Genomic DNA, 16,467 nt, shown 5'->3' on the forward strand with positions numbered 1-16,467 from the left:
TTGCAGCTTGACTTGGACACTCCCAGGCCTTCATCTAAGCCTCCGGGTTCCTTGGAGCCCCCTCTGTCTCACTTCATTTGGTCTGTTGCCTGATTTTACCTGAGGGCTGTTTTTGATGACATAGCAGCTCTTGGTCCCCCAGCCCCATTTCCCAGAACCCAGGTGTGTGTGGGCATCTTCCTTGGCAATGAGGTAGCGGCCATGACTTCCTGAGGCTCTCAGCATCCGTGAGGGGCTAACTGGGGGCGCCACTCTAGAGCACCCTCCTTTGCTTCTCAGCAGGAGGGAGTGACCAGGTTATTTTTGTGATAAAAGTTGAATAAATTGAAAGGCACGGTTTTTATTCAGTGGGTAATTAGCTGCCGCTGCTGCACTCCCTCCTAATTGTCTCTCTCACTCCAGACGGGCGGAGATCAATAGGAAGCGGCCACTGTGCGGTGAAAGTCACAATTAATTAATTGCCGGGCATGCGTGTGTCTCCATCTCTGTCACATCAAAGGGCCTGGGGCGGCAGCTGCCCAAGTCTCAGCTCTGCTGGGCCGGTCCAGCCCAGAGGCCCCAGATGCGTGTGACCACGAGCCACAAGGCAGCCTTCCTTCCTCTCCCTCTGGCAGCAGGAGGCTCCTAGAGAAGGGGTCCCCTGAGACCTCAAGCTTATCATCATCCCACCACCCCCAAACGTCCACCATAGCATCCCTGCCTTGGATACCCCAGCCCTGGTCCTCTGGCTGCCCTTTGCCCATTCAGTCTATTCTTTTCCCTGCAACTTTGGCTGTATCTGTGATCAGAATAGTGGTTACTTCTGCTGGTGGAGGGGAGGTAGTGACTGGGACAGAGAACGTTCTGGGGTGCTGGAGATGCTCTACATTTTTTATTCAGGTGGTGCTTTCATGGGCATACCCCTGCATCATAAGCCATTTGACGCAAGAGCCAAAGGTACACTTAAGATGAATGCAAACAGTTACACACACGCAACACCCCTCCCCACTCAGTAATAACCACTTCCGTTTATGTGCCAGGCATGAAGACATCAGGAAGACGAGGATTGCACGGCCAGTGAGTGATGAAACCACAGGCCCTGCTTAAACATCTCTCCCCTAATCTTCACCACCAGCCTTGAAGATAGGTAGCATTATTTCCATTTTACAGATGGAAAAACAGAGGCACAGAGAGGGGCTGGGAAGGAACACAGGTGAGGAGAGGGGAGAAGAGGATGGAGGGTGGTGGGTAAAGCGGGAGGGAAGGGCTTGTGTATGTGGAGGGCTCATGTGCGCCAGGCATGAGCTTGAAGCTCTGCGTACCTCCACCTCTCCATGAAGGTGGAGCCATGTGTCCCATTTTATAGACGGGGAAGCTGAGGCTCAAAGAGGTACAGTCCCTTGTCTAAGGCCACACTGCCCGGAAGTGATGGGCCGCATCTGGAGTTGCCTCACTCCAACGTCCCTGTGATGGGAGAAGGATGAAGAGCGGAGGACAGAGATGGTGGGCAGGGCGGGGCGGGCTGGAGAACGCACGGAGCCGGGAGGCAGGTGGCCTTAGTGACTTACAGAAAGAGCTAGGGGTGAGAGGGGGCCCGAGGCGGAATGAGTGAACCTAGCAAGGTGTGAGCGTGAAATAGGTGCTGCTAAAAGACACCACCACGTGGGTGCACACATACATGCACACAGTGCACATGCGCACCCACACTTCTACACTTTTGCTCCATTCCAACCTTTGCAGAGGACTTCCTGCTGCCTCACGGGGGCCAGCGTTTTCAGCTTCTCCTCACCTGCCTCCAAGGTTTGCTGTGCCCCACAAACTGCCTGGCACAGAGATGGAGCTTGGCATGTGGGCTGGGAGCTGGGCAGGGCACTGCTGGACTCCGGCCACCCGGCCCCCTGCCCAAGGCCCTTGGCTGTGCAGGTGAAGCCTGGCTTTGGGAAGCATCAGCCTGTGTGTCCCAGACCCTAGCCAGTGCTCCTTTGTCATCCCTCGGCTCTCCCAAGCGGGCTCCTCTGCCCCCCTGGAGCTCACAGGTTGACAAATATTGTAACAGCTTCCTGCTGGTGGGGGAGGCAATGGCTGTCCTTCGGTCTGCTGTTTCTCAGTGAGAACACTGCAGCAAGTCCAGCCTCCCGCTCCTGGCTGGTCGTCAGGGGAGGCCACCTCCATGCTCCCACCAGCGTTGCCGCCTGTCACTGTGCCTTTGAAGTGGTGCCTGATTTTCCAGTCTGTCTGAAGTTGCTCGCTGTTTATGCAGCAGCTGGTCCGGCAAGTCCCCCCGCCGGGCCTTTCCATGACGGTGCCAGCCGCTGGGGACTCGGGGAGACAGCCACCGGGCCTCCGGGGGGATAATGGGAAGAAGCCAAGATGCCATTTCTGTCTTCAGGGTCTTCTAGACTGAGTTTGCTTATTTTTTGCTTAAAAGGACAAAAAAAAAAAAGAGTTTCTATGAACCCCAACGTGCTATCTCTCTTCAAAGAAAAGGGAATAAAGATTTAAAGCAAAACAAAAAAAACCACACACAAAAAACAAGAGCCAAAGGTAAAACTCACATTTCTTTGAACATTTTTAAGGCTGCAACTGCTGCATGGAAGAAGGTGCTAGACAGGGAACGCTTTTGCAGATGCTAATGTGCCGTGTGACCTTGGGCAAGTCGCTGCGCTCTCAGACTGTCTGCTTGTTGGATCCCCTGATGAGGTTTCAGTGGGCTCTACCCCACACCACACTGTGGGACTCTCACAGGCCGTGCTGTTTGCTGCCCCCAAGACTCAAACCCAGAAAATCAGAGCAGGGAGGTGGAGGGGCCTCCAGGGATCAGCGAGCAGGATGGTCCGTTTCAGACATGGATGTGTGAAATCTCCATTGTGAGGATGTCACAGCTGAGGGTCAGAGGCGTTAAGTGAGCAGCCTAGGGTCACACAGCAAGGGAGTCCATGGTAGAAGCAGGATTATTGAATCTGTGTCCTCTGCCTCCCCAGCCAGGGGCTTCTTCTCCTGCCTCATTAAGCTGCAGAAGGAAGTTCCCAGAAATCAGGGGCCACCTTTATGTAACTTACATTTTTCCATAGAGACCTTTGGGAGTGGAGTTTAAGGGTGAAGGCTCGGAGGTCAGACAGAACTCGGTCCTGCATCTGCCACTCTGTTCACGTGACTGCATGCAATTGATTTCACATCCCCGATCCTCAGTTTCCCTAACTGTAAAATGGGGCTGTTCCTCGTGCCTCCCCATGCATAGCTGTGAGGGTGAGGGAGAGGACACAGGTGAGGCGCTCCGCTCAGCTCACAGACTGGCACGCTCAGCTCACAGCCCTCCATCAATGCCAGCAGCCACTCCTGTGAGCCTTCAGCATGGGGCAGGAGCCTCATCTGTTTCCTTCGTCAAATTCTTGGGGTAGGAGAGCACCCTGGACTGTTCTCCCAGGCCTGCTTGTCACATCGCAGTTGTCATCCCACAGCCCCTCCCACCAGAGCCCCTTCCCAGGAAAGACAGGCAGCCTCCAGCAGGATATACAGGAAATGTCAACCTCATCTCGCCCAGAGGCCACTGCTGACACTGATGAGACCCCCGGCGGGCGGGGCAGGCAGTGAGCGGCTCAGGGCTCGGCTGTGCCCCCACTGGGCTTGGCCTTTCTTGGTCTCCCTGTCACAGCTCTAGCTCCAGCCTGGGGAGGCGACCCCTTAGGTTGCTTGGGTCACCTGCCTGGCTGGGAAGCTGTCAGTCTGGGGCTGGCCTTAGATGGAGCTGGCGGGCAGGCAGGTGGGGGGCCAGCTTCCAGCTAGCAGTGCAGAGGGCACGTGCCTGGTGGGCATGGGCTCAAGGCTCAGATGCAGAAGGAACTGGTTTGGAAGCCTGACTCTGGCTCACTGTGTGACCTGGGGCAAGTTAGCTCGCCTCTCTAGAGGAAGGTTCTTCAGCTGAAAACGTGCCCAGGGTAAATGGTCTCCCAACAGGGCAGCTGGGAAAACTGGAACGATGGCAGTTGGGGACACACAGAGTAGCAGCCTAATGAATAGGAGATGCTATTCATTGTGTTGTGTCCCCGCCCTCTCAGGTGGGCAAGAGAGTCATTCGGTCAGTCAGTCATTCACTTATGCAATAAGGCGGCTTTGCACACTTACTATAGTTTGCCAGACCAGTTCTAGGCACTGGGGAGACAGCTGTGAACAAAGAGACTAGGCTCCTTGCCTTCATGGAGCTGACATTCTAGTGCAGAAGGAATGGGGGGCTGGAAGGGGAGGCTGCTGGAAATCAGAGGCCCAAGGAGGACAAAGAATGTGATGAGGCCACAGTAGAAAGAACACAGAAGACCTGTGTTCAAAGCCTGTCTCAACTGCTAACATGCTGTGTGACCTTGGGCAAGGCACTTCCTCTCTCTGGCCTTCAGTTTCCACATTTGCAAAAGGAGACTCATCACCCTGCCTCGCATCACCGAGAAGCAAGTCTCCAACGAGGCCAGTCTTGGAAAGTCACCAGGAGAATGGGTTCCTCTGCCTGCCTAGCTCCCCTCCCCTGAGAATCACAGCTGGGCACCTAGTAGAGGAGTAGGGTGTGACCTGCGGCTTCTCCCCAGCCTGTGAGCCCCAGTCCAGCATACCCAAAGCTACAAACCTGAAAATGGCCGCTCCACATTTTGAAGTCTGGTGCTCACCTGAGGTGGAGGCAGGAGCTCTGCACAACTTCTCCAGCCCTATGCCTCTGGACTAAGACCCCCTCCTTGAGATCCTGTTTCTTCCAGTCACCCTCTAGGTGGGATTCTGGGGATCAGAGTAGCCTTGCAGCTGGAGAAGACCAGCATTCATTCATTCATTCATTCATCCATCGTCAATCAGTTGGTCAGTCAACAAACACTCACCTAGCATTTACCAGGTGGCAACGCCATGCTAAGCACAGGTTATTGGGGTGTGTCAATTTCTTCAGCAAACACTGAGCATCTCCTCTGTTCTGGGATTCCATACCTGGAACTGGGGATGAAGTGATTAATTGATTTATTAAATGTTTAGAGGCACCTACCATGCACCCTGTGGTGAGTGTCAAAGAAATATGGAGGCGGCTGGGTGTGGTGGCTCACGCCTGTAATCCCAGCACTTTGGGAGGCCGAGGTGGGCGGACCACGAGGTCAGGAGATCGAGACCATCTTGGCCAACATGGTGAAACTCCGTCTCTACTAAAAATACAAAAATTAGCTGGGCTTGGTGGTGCGTGCCTGTAATCCCAGCTACTTGGGAGGCTGAGGCAGGAGAGTTGCTTGAACCCAGGAGGCGGAGCTTGCAGTGAGTGGAGGTCATGCCACCGCACTCTAGCCTAGCGACAGAGTGAGACTCCATCTCAAACAAAAAAGAAAAAAGAAATATGGAGGCCTTACTCTGTGCCAAGCACTATGATGGGCACAGGAAGCAGAGTCATGGGCTCCTTGAGCACCAGCACTGAGCCAGGCACCATGCTGGAGAGCAGCGACTGGCGTTTTGTATGCGGACATGAAACCCAGAGTCTCCCTGTGGCTAATGAATCATCGAGCTTCACAAGAGAAGCGCGAACGGACCCCCTTGTCCATGAATTTGCTAATTGAGCTCCTCGAACTCAGACATTAACCTGCATTACCATAAATACTGCAGAGAACAGCCGTTCTCAACTGCTGCTCAATGGTAATGGAGAAAATCAGTCGAGGGATAAAACTGAAATGGAATCAGAAAACCTGATTTTTACCATTAATTCAAACCTAGTCTCCCCCAAACACCTTCAGCTAAATCTTTCTCTAACACTCAAGGCTGGAGAGAGGAGCATGGGGATGGGGGCTGGAAGAAGGGAGAGGCTTGGCCATGGAGGCTGGGGAGTGTAAACTGGGACAGGGGCTTGAGGGTAGGAGTGGGCCTGTTCTACCTCACTGGAGGCAGCCAGCCCTGGCCCATGGCCTAGAGGAGTGACCTTGGTGATGAGTGAGCTCAGTGCCACACATGAGAGAAATGGGCAGAGAGCTGGGGATAGCAAGGGCCAAGAGTGGGGACAGGGGGACAGAGGGGGCAAGAAGTGGATGGACAGGCAGACAGGCAGCTAGAGGGACTGATTGGCTGCCAGGTAGACAGAGGAAAACAGACAGGCAAACAGAATGGCAGATGGACAGCCAGCCTGACCCACAAGAAGCCTGATGACCCACAGGTAGACCAACAGCATCACAGGCAGACAGACAGGCCCAGGGACAGTCCAAACAGCAGGTCCAGAGAGAGGCAGACGGCCAGGCTGTCCATTGAGAGGACCATTGCATGGGCTGACACCAGGCAACAGGGACTGGAGGCTGGAGCTGGGGACAGAGGCTGGAATCGCTGAGCCCTCCCTAGACAGGTTAGTGGGAGGAGACCTGGCAGATGGCTTCCTATATCGTGTTAAGCCCCTTGCGTGATGAGACTGGCGTGTAGGGTGCTCCCCTGGGCCCCAGGCTTCCCGGCTTCTTCCCCCTCCTCCTCCTCCCCCTCACAGCCACGTGCATGATCTGGCACGCAAGGCAAGGAGGCTCAGAGCAGCCGTGACGTCTGCTCCATGGTTGGGCAATGGGGGCACTGCCTGGACCCCTATGTGGGCCCCGTTGTCTGTGGGGGGCTCAGACCCAGTTTAGGGTCCTAGCCCTAGGGACTTGGACTTGGGGGGTTGGGAAGTCCTAAAGGGAGCCTGTTGGGCTGCTGCCCCATCCCTCTGCCTCATTCGTCTGTTCCATCTGACCCTGGCCGCCACACTCTGTGGTAGATTCTGTTATTGCCCCCATTTAACAGAGCAGCAAACTGAGGCTCAGGGAGAGGAGGCAGTTGGGCCAAGGACTTTCAGCATCGGGGGGTGGAATCTTTCTGTACTGGGGGCCGGGCTGCTCACAGGAAGCTCACGTGTGCTCTGCTCTTCCGTAGCTGATGTAGCTGCTAAGTCCAATGTACTTTGGCAGGGCAGTGACTGTGCCGGACCCTAGAATTCCCTTTAGGAAACCTACTAGCTCTCAGATGGAAGCCACGTTGACAGCATCAGCTTCTTCAGTGATCCAAGTGCCTGTGGTATCCATTGGGAACTGCCATCTGTCTCTTATTTGGTCACAAAGTCAGGTAAGGCAAACCCCTGACATCTGGAGCTCTGGTCACTCGACTCCCTCTTGCTGACTGCCCCCCATCCCTGACACCAATGTGACAGGAGGGGAGGAATTTGGGGCTTCCCTGAGGAGTAAATGGGGCGTCAGCACAAATCACCTTGATTTTCATCCATTTCTCTCTTTGGTTGTGAGTCATCAAAACTCACGACAAGAAATACTTCCATTCGTCAAGATAACGATAGCAGTGGTGGGAGCGGCAGGAGCAGTAATGGTCATTTATTGAGTGTTATCCAGGAAGAGGTAAACTGTGTTCCAAGCCCAAGACACATTAGCTCACACCTCACAGTGACTCCGTGAGGCAGGCATCTGCCCCATTTTACTGGAGTGGAAGCTGAAGCCTCTCTGGCTTCTCTCAAGTCTCTTGGTGAGAGGCAGAGCTGGGATCTAGACTCCAGTCTGATTCTAAAGCCTGGGCTCATTATGCTGCCCCAGGCTGTCTCAGAGATGGTGCAGGAGCTTAGCAGGGCTTCTGAGAGCTGTGGCTGGGCCGTGGAGAGGGAGGGAGGAGGGGAAGGTGGTGGCAGATGGTGGGTGGGGCAGGCCAGACAACCCACGGAGCCAGGAGGCAGGTGGCCTTAGTGACTTCCAGGCAGCTTGTTCCAAGCCCTGGGCTGCTGCAGGTGAGAGACACCATCCCATCCCTCATGAAAGAAACACCAGTGTTAATCGGATCAGGCCCCACACCCTAGGCTGGGTGCCTCATCCATTTTTCATTTATTTCTTCCTTAAAACTCAACCCAGGGGAGAAAGAGGGGAGGGAGCTGAGAGAAGGCTGCGGGGCGTGGGGGAGGGGTAGAAATGCTCTGCCTTCCGGATTGGTTCAGGGAGTCTTCGTAGCACAGAGGTTAACAGCACAGGCTTGAAGTCAGACTCACCTGAGTGTGACCCCAGCCCAATTACCTCCTAGCTGTGTGACCTTGAACAAGTCGCCTTTCTTCTCTGAGCCTCAGTTTCCTGATTTGTATCATAGGGCTAATAATACATATACCTCTGGGTTGTGGCCGGCACATAATAGGTGTTTAATAAAAGGCAGCCATTGTGCCTAAAAGCTGGCCTGCTGCCATGAGAATCCTAGAAAAATAACGTTTTTTTCTTTCTCATTGTTGGGAAGCTCACTTCTTTTGGAGGCAAAAATGATTCCTTGTTGAGGAACTCTGACAGTAAGAAAGGGTTTCTTAAGTGGAGCTGAAATCTGTCTTCCCGAAGCATCCACCATGTGGTTCTGCAAAGATCTAGCCTGGGTTCCTTTCCCGGGAGAGATTCCAAGGGACCTGAGGACAGACAGAGTTTAGTGATGCTCCTGCATCCTCACCAGGGTCTTGCCACCATCTCCCCATGCCATGGCGTCCAGACCCCCTCCACCACGGTTCCATACCCTGGACACACCCAAGGCCCTGTTCTTTCCCTTCAGCTCAGGCCAGCAAGTATCACAGCCAATTCCTGGGTTGCATCAGCCTCACCTTGCCCCTGCGAAGCTGTGTAAGGGGTGTTCAGGCTACAAGAGAGGCAAGGCTGTAGATGTGCTAGGCCAGCATAGAACACGATGGGAAAATTGTGAGTTTCTGCTCCCAATAATCCAGCCCCAGGTCCTGGGGACTTCTTGGGAACAATGTTTGCAGCCTCTCGAAGTCAAGAAGTAGCCCATCCCAGCCCAGGACCCAGAGGTAAGAGCCAGCGGATGCCGCTTCAGCACCAAGGACAGCTCAGCCATGCTATGGATCTGCCTGTGTCTTGCTGAGTTGGAGGCTGAGGGAGGCCGAAGAAGGTGGTGGCTGCATCCTCAGAGACTTGGTGATGAGCTGGCAGCCCAGGTTGTGTGGTCACAGGATGGGAGTGCTGACTAACTGATAAATGAGCGACTAATTGAATGTCTTGGTTTCAGCCATTGCTGAATTGCTTTCTCAGAAAATTAGGGAACCTTCAGAGGAAGCAATTGGACTTGAAGTTGAAGGCAAAGTCTTAACTTGTCCGAACCTCAGTTTCCCCAGCTGTGAAATGGGGAGAAAGATATACAGTATATAATATATCTAACGTCCTGGTGCATAATCCTTCTGAGAGTTGGCCTTTCTTGAGGATACAGCCAGGAGTGTCTGCCTGGCCGGGAGGGACACTGAGAGGATATTGAGGGAAACATATTAAGCAGGACTCTGGGGCTCTGCTGAGTATCTGCAGTTGAACACTCCATGTCCAGGCTGTTCCTGCAAGGATCCTTGCGTGGAGGCAAAATGATTCCTATTCTGAGCGTCTCAACAGACATAAAATTCTCCTGGGGACAACATGGGGGTGGGGAGAGAGGAATCAGAGGTGACCATCCTGGCTTGGCATGTGCACAGACACACACAGCTCTCTGTACACATAGGCATGCAACTCACACCCAGTCACAGCCTGGCCCATGTCACAGTCATGGAAATGCACGTACACCAAGCACACACACATACAATCATGTATATAAGACTATACCTACACCAATCACACACACACACACACACACGTACACGTGTTTTTTTTTTTTTTTTTTTGAGGCAGGTTATCGCCTAAACTGGTCATTTTAAAAATTATTTTTTGTAGAGACTGGGTCTCACCATGTTGTGCAGGCTGGTTTTGAACTCCCGGGCTCAAGTGACCTTCCTGCCTCAGCCTCCTAAGTGGCTGGGATTACTAGCACATGCCACCGCACTGAACCCATTTGTGTATTTTATATATTTTAGTCACTGGATTTTACACACAAAGACACACCCGTGATCAGCCACTCTCATGCTCATAGCATATACTTACCCATCACAGCCATACTCATATGAACGCACACATGCACGGTGGTACACCAACAGTCATATACACACGTGGAGATAATGCCACACATACCCTTTGCACAGTCACACACCACGAAATGCACAACTATGTCACAACCCCTGCTAGTCATCTACTCACATCTAAGCACAAATCCATAGCAGTGAAGTGGGGTTCGGTGACTCACACCTGTAATCCCAGCACTTTGGGAGGCTGACATGGGAGCATCACTTGAGGCCAGGAGTTTGAGACCAGCCTGGACAATGTGGTGAGACCCAGTCTCTACAAAAAATAATTTAAAAAGTTAGCCAGTCATGGTAGTGCACACCTGTAGTCCTGGCTACTTGGGAAGCTGAGGTGAGAGGATCACTTGAGCCCAGGAGTTCGAGGCTGCAGTGAGTTGTGAGGGTGCCACTGCACTTCAGCCTGAGTGACAGAGCAAGACGCTGTCTGAAAAAAAAAAGAAAAGGAAAGAAAGAAAGAAGAGAGGGAGGGAGGAAGGAAGGAGGGAGGGAGGGAAGGAAGGAAGAGAAAGAAGAAAGAAAAAGAAAAGAAAGAAAGAAAGAAAGAAAGAAGAAAGAAAGAAAGAGAGAGAGAGAGAGAAAGCAAGCATCCCTCTACTCATCACTCATTATCCCTGGCCAGTGGGCCTGGGATGCTCTCCCCCAGGAGAAATCGGAAGACAGATTCAGGTGTGACCTGCTGGCTGGCTGGGTGACTCCCAAACTTCAGACAGGGCCCACATCCTCAACCCTCCTCCCAGCCGCAGCACACACCAACACTGCCCCTCCCCGAGGAGTCAGCCTGACCTGTGTTTGGATCCTGATTCTCACTCACCTGCTGTGTGACATGGAGCAAGTTACATAACCTTTCTGTGCCTCAGTTTTCTTACTGGTGAGAAAGGGATGGTAATAGCAACACTCTGCTAAAGTTGCTGTGAGGACTGAAAAGCACAGTGCACAGAAAGCACTTGGCACTGTGTGTGGCGCAGGATAAAAGCTCGGTAAATAGCGACTCCCCATCATTAGTGACAATCATGACAATCAGCCACCCACAGAGGCTCCTGTCAGAGGGCATGCAGACAGCCTTCCCTCCACAGCCCCTCTCATGTGAGTGTGTGTGGGGATTATCACTTTTAGCATCTGAAGAGGGCGTCCAACCTGGGAGAGAAGGGGCTGCACCTGGACGCCCCTCCGCTCTCCACCCTGGTCCCACCCATTGGTCACCTTGGCCATGCGTCCACGAACTTCTCTCCTGATGCTTTAGGCTTCCTTCACCTGAGTCTGTGACCCCCCGGCCCCTCCTGCTCCCCACCAAAGGCCCCGGGGTGCCTTCTCCTTCCTTGGGTTCTACCACTTCACAGCAGAAAGGGCTTTCTGGTTGATTTTGGTTGATTTTGCACTGGGTGCTGAAACCTGCATTCTTGGTATTCAGGGAGAAGTTTTGCGCTAATCTCCCCACTCTGAATGCTCATCACATTTCTCTTAAAGCCACAGGAGCTCCCCCCATCCCCATCTTTTATTCATCACCTTCCACCATCCCCAACATGGGAGACATGGAAATGCAAACCCTCTGAGGACTGCAAACTCCATCCAGCAGCTGACCCTTCCCCAGCTGCCCAGTGCTGGGGAGCTGGAGGGTCATACAGAGGTTCTTGGGCTTTGGGGATGGAGTAAGACGGGCGGCCAGCCCTGGGTCCAGGCCACCAGCCCCAGGTGGAGTGAGCGACAGAAGAGCAACAGTGGGGCCGGGACCAGACTACTGCCCCCACTCCTATTCCCCAAGACTCATCCATGCTTGCCAGCAGCTTTGCTCTCGGCCCCTTCATAGAGACATCCAATCGCCCCCTCCCCCAGCAATAGTGACAAACACTGTCCCCTGCATGCTATCCTCACATTACCCTTCAATCCTCATGGCGAGCCTGTGGAGTAGATGAAAGTGGTAGCCCCATGTTACAGAGGATGAAACAGGGCTCAAAGAGAAGTGACTTCCTCAAGGTCACATGAAAGGGAAGGATGAGGAAACTGGCCCTGCTTTACAGCAGATCCTCAGGGCCCCTGTAAGGGCAATTTGCCTGTGCATTTATCACTCACTGAATTCTTACCATGTACCCCCTCCCCCTGGGCTAGGCACTGGGGTTCTCTGACCAAGTGGAGACAGTTCTGGCCTTAATCCATTCACGATGAAAGTGAGAGATTGATGACAGTGGAAGATAAGTGCTTCAATGGGGGCAGCCCCAGAATCTGTGGGATCTCAGAGAAGGGAGGCATCTAACCTAAAATTAGGAGAAGGGAGCCAGAGGTTGAGATCTTCAGTGTGAGTTGAAATTGGCCAGGGGCAGAAGGGAGAGGAAGGACATTCCTCTGGTGGAAAACATACACACCACAGCCATGGGAAAGGGGTGAGAGTATTGATCGGCCTGCAGGTGTTTCCTCCTGGCTGGAGGTTTCCTGTGGGCTTGCTGGAGAGTAAGGACAGGAGGCAAAGCCAGAGATTTGGATGGGGCCAGATTAAGGAAAAAAAAAAAGGTATGCTGGGGCCAGGCACCATGGCTTATGCCTGTAATCCCAGCACTTCGGGAGGCTAAGGTGGGGAGATCACTTGAGATCAGGAGTTTGAGGACAGCCTGGGCAACATAGCAAAACCTCGTCTCTACAAAACAAACAAACAAAACAAAAAACAAAATTAGCCAGGTGTGATGGCATGCGCCTGCGGTCCCAGCTACTTGAGAGGCTGAGGAGGAAAGATTGATTGAGCTCAGGAGGTCCATCCAGACTGCAGGGAGTCGAGATCATTCCACCCTGGGTGACAGAGCAAGATCTTGTCTTTAAATAAATAAATGAAAGAAAAGAAGGGCACCAGAGAGGGGAGGATAGTTGGAGAGAGATTGGAGAGGCCAGCAGCAGCAGATGACAGGGGGCGTTGCAGGTCAGGGGAGGATTTTCGATGTTATTGTAAACGTGATAGGAAGCTTTTGCAGGATTGTAATCCAGAATGTAGCATGATCTGGTTTATGTTTTTAAAAGATCCCTTTGGCTGCTTGTGGAGAACGGATTATGGGGGCCAGAGAGGAAGTGGGGAGGCTACTGATGAGGCTTCCGCAGTCGCTGAGGGAAGCGGAGGTGGCAGCAGAACCAGGGGCAGGAGGAGATGGTTAGTCTCTGTGTACATTTTGGGAAGAGAGCTGACCAGATCTGCTGGTCTGTTGCAGCGCAACCAGCCCCCGCCACCGGGGTCCAGGACCCTGGACAGCGTCAGTCCTCCCCACAGCCCAGAAGAGCCAGTTCTTCTAACCTCCCCACCCCACCATCCCCCCACTTCCCCACCCCCATTTCTGAGACCCCAAGTTTCCTGAGGGCAGCCTGCAGAACCCCTCCCTCCCTTGTGGATGTTTAAAAATAAGAAACTTTATTTTTTAGAGCATTTTTAGGTTCACAGAAAAATTGACCAGGAAGTACAGAGACTTCTCATATAGCCCCGTCCCCTTTGTGTTCTTTAAACACTCTTATTTAAAATTATAGGCCATTGCAACATATGAGAAAATTGAGAAAGAATGTAACAGACACACATCGAGATTAAATGGATATTCACATTTTGCCATATTTGCTTCAGAGTCCTCTATTTTTACAAAAGAGCTATCAATGAAAGACAGATACAGTTGTGCTGACCGGGTGTTTATCTGTCTCGTGAATATTTTTATGCTGTCATTACCTAGTTATGCATTCAAAACCTGTGTATTCAATTCTTACATTTTTTTTTAAAGTTTACATAAATGGTGTAAACCTGTGGAGGTTCCTTTGTTATTTATTTTTTTCATTCCATGTTATGTTTGGAGACTTATCCCTATTGATGGATGTTGATCTAGTTTGTTCATTTGAACTGTGGTTGATTATTTTATTGTACTTATAAAGCAGTTTTTGTTTTCCTGCTGAGAGGCAGTTAGGCTCCTCTTTGTCTTTCTATTACACACTAAGGTGCAATAAATACCCATGGATATGTATGCTTCTGCATATGAGTGTGCTTCTCTGGGACATGGTGGAAAACACTGGTGGTGTCCCACTCGGATGCCTTTTACCTGTAGGTGTTCCCACCCTCTAGCTGTGAGTGTTGCCGCTAAGGGCTCAGAGCTACTCTCTTCTTGGGAACTCCCTTGCCCACAGTTACACCACTTCCCCATCCTCCCCATGGGGTGGCCATAGCTGATGACTGAGTGACATGGGGGTGGAAAATCTTGGCTCCCTTGCCTCGAGGTAGACAGACTCTGTGTTGTCACTCATGCCCCAGAGCTCCCATGCGATCAGATTGAAGCTAATCTTCAACCAAGAACATATCACTGCCCAGCGCTTCCACCCTATCTGCCATCCCATCTCCCTTTCACCTAAGAGTTCTGCTTCAATAAATCACTGCACAAGAATCCCTGACTCAGGCCCCAATTAGGAAACTTAACCTAAGAATCACACATCAGTGGCAAAGTTGGCTGGATCATAGATTTGCTCGTCTTAAAGTTTATCAAGCATTTTCAAATTGCTCTCCAAAGTAGTTGTGCAAATTTAAATTCCCATCAGTTTATAAACATTGGTATTTCCCCCATATCTTCATCAATACTCCCGTTAGACACTAATTTTGCCAATCGGATTGGTGTAATGAGCCATCTCATTATTGTTTCAATTTGCATTTCCATGTTTACTAGTGATGTTGAGACTCTTTTATATCTTGTTTGGCCTTTCAAATTTCTTCCTCTGGTATTTATTCACATTTTTTGCCCATTTTCCTATTGCTCTGGAATGTTTTGGTAGATTGATTCTCTAGAGTTTTAAAAAAATTCTTTTGGAAACTAATTGTCTCTTGCTTATATGGGCTGCAAATACCTTCTCCCAGCCAGTGGCTTTAACAAATCTATTCATCTTTTGTCAAAGAGAAGCTCTTAATTGTAGTAAGATTTATCACTTTAAAAATCATTTATGCTTTTTGTGTTTTGTTTAGTTTCTACTCTAAGATCATAAAGTTACTTTCCTCTGTTTTCTTTTAAAAAGTTTTATAGTGTTCTCTTCACATTTAGGACTTTAACCAACCTGGAACTTATTTTGTGAGTGGTGTGAGCAGGGATCCAATTTTATGTTTTCCAGTAGGGGTATTCAATTGTTCAACATCATCTGTTAACAAGACCATTTTACCCTTTGTCGTGTCTCACACTCTCCTATATATTTTGATCTGCCCCTAGGCATTATTCTCTCTTCTATTATCTGTTGGTCTATTCCTGGGACCAAATCACACTATTTTAATTATTAGAGCTCCACAGTGCCTATTGATACCTGATAGGGTGAGGTTCCCTTCCTCTTCCTCTTTCTTTTTCAAAATTGTCTTGGCTATTCTGGGTTCTTTATTATTCCATGTACATTTGGGGATGACTTTGTCAAGTTGCCAGGAAAACCCCACTGCAATTGTTATTGGAAATAAAATGTATAGATTAAATTGGAAGGGCGTAGCCAGCATTGTGGTGGTGAGGCTCCTCATCCATGAACATGGTTTGTTTCTGCTCTGGCTGTATTCTTCCTCTCCTCTGCATTCCATGCCTTGCACAAAGGACTGCCTCGGAAATCAACCTCCAAACCCTTCTCACTCTTCAGTGCTTAACTGAAATGCTTCCTCCTGCAGTAAGTCCTCCATGACAGACCTGCCTGTCAAGGCTCTCTCTGACCCTCTAGAATACTTCTGTGTGCTCCATTTTTTGGATGCTTAGCACATTGGATCTGATTGAGGGAACCTCTTTTGTGCAGTCTGCAGCTCCACCTAGTCTCTGAGCTTCTGAGAAGAAGGGCTGCATCTCATTGTCTTTTACCCCCGGTGGAGCCCAGCACAGAGCAGGTGTTGATTAGGATCTGATGATTGGATCCTATCGTCCAATAGGATGTTAGGGTCTCTTCCCCTTAAGGGAAGAGAAGTCTGTAGTAACAAATTCTTCCTCATAGGAAACAACTGGTTTTGTGGGGAAAGGGCCTGGTGCTTAGTTTGGAGTCTCAGGGGAAGCATAGCTGGCTTGAAATCAGACAGATTTAGCTTTACGTGGTGGCTCTGCCATGTGGGACATTGGCCTCTCCAAGCAAGCTTTTGCCCATGTGGAAGTGGGGGATGATATTCTCAATCTCATACGGCTATTGTGATTCTGAGTGAGACAATGTAGGAAATGCAGTGTGGGTGTTTTCTGCCTGTTCCCACTTCCCCAGTTTGAGGGGGTTCAGGAGTGAAGCCCTTCTTTTAGCTGGAGATCATCCACTCCGTCATCTCTAAGACCCTGGAGCACCTTTTCCAAATGTCTGAGCCACTGGTGCAAATGGATGCTGTTGTTATCTGCTCTGCCTCTGCCTCTGTCTCCTGCCCAGAACCCCTGCTGCTGTTCCCTCTCCCCATGGAGCAGAGGGAGTCCTCGGCTCCCTGACGTAACTCTGGAAGATGCTCGGACCCTGTTCTGCCTCCCAGCACCCAGGTCTCCCAGTGGCCCCCCTTGATCCTGAGGAAGTTGTTCCCAGGAAATGTCCTTTCCCTGTGTACTCCTCTTCCAGGGGGGCATCTTTCT

Source organism: Pan troglodytes, chromosome 1 (assembly GCF_028858775.2).
Source record: "Pan troglodytes isolate AG18354 chromosome 1, NHGRI_mPanTro3-v2.0_pri, whole genome shotgun sequence".
NCBI lineage: Eukaryota > Metazoa > Chordata > Mammalia > Primates > Hominidae > Pan > Pan troglodytes.